The sequence below is a fragment of the Fopius arisanus genome, unplaced genomic scaffold, assembly GCF_000806365.1.
Source record: "Fopius arisanus strain USDA-PBARC FA_bdor unplaced genomic scaffold, ASM80636v1 scaffold00053, whole genome shotgun sequence".
NCBI lineage: Eukaryota > Metazoa > Arthropoda > Insecta > Hymenoptera > Braconidae > Fopius > Fopius arisanus.
Window position 1 is genome coordinate 265,924 of NW_011887792.1, and position 808 is coordinate 266,731.

The window sequence follows — 808 nt, forward strand, 5'->3', positions numbered from 1 at the left end:
AATAAAAATTATTATTAATTTTCTAAAGAGCGGGTGGGGGCGCCAGTGCCAGAAGAGAAATTGGCGGTTTCACTTGTGCTCTGTAAGAACGTCTGCCGATTTGTCGCTCAAATCGTTAAATTAACCGATAAATATCGATTAAAAAAGGAGAAAACATCTCGGATAAGGGACAAGTGAAGTTATCTAAATAAATATCGAAAGTCTATCAAAATTCTGGGATTTTGGAGGGCGTCGGTGTCGTACAGGTTAGACCGACGATTTTGCCGCTCAAATCTTGCAAATTGACACTTGAAAAATCGATTTATCTGGTAATTAGCGTAATTAATCTGTGGGGAGAACAGTGTTGGAGATGTGGATCAGTGTTTGTGAGGATTTCAGTGGTTTCCCGATATTTTTTGGATATTTTTCAACGATTTTTGGATCGAGTCTTCGGCCAGTGGAAGACCGACAGTTTTGGCGGGAACTTCTGGGTAAGTAATCAAAAATATATTTGGGAATCGATTTTCAAGGGGATGATAATTATTTTAAATGAGGATCTCCCTGGGAAACTAGAGTTTGGAAATTAATTATGCGAATAACAATTTTGGTTGATAAAAAATAGAAGTTCTATTGTTTTTTAAGTGGAAAATTGAAAATTTGTGTGAGGAATCGTTCGATTTTATTTTAAAAAATCGAGGAATTCGTTTTATCCGATATTTCAACTCCGAAGAAGTTCATGAACTCCGTAATTACAGTCTGGGGTAATTACCTCTAAAAATTCTGACTGGATCGACAAAAATAGACAATTGACCGCTGAACAAACGAAAAT

At 36.3% G+C, this 808-nt stretch overlaps 1 protein-coding gene across 1 annotated transcript in view; it reads right to left on the minus strand.

Moving 5' to 3' along the window:
• Window positions 1-808, minus strand: part of LOC105268137 (uncharacterized) — a gene marked incomplete at its 3' end in the record, with an annotated part of 4,785 nt that overhangs the window by 1,571 nt on the left and 2,406 nt on the right. The gene's annotated exons all lie outside the window — the stretch shown is intronic.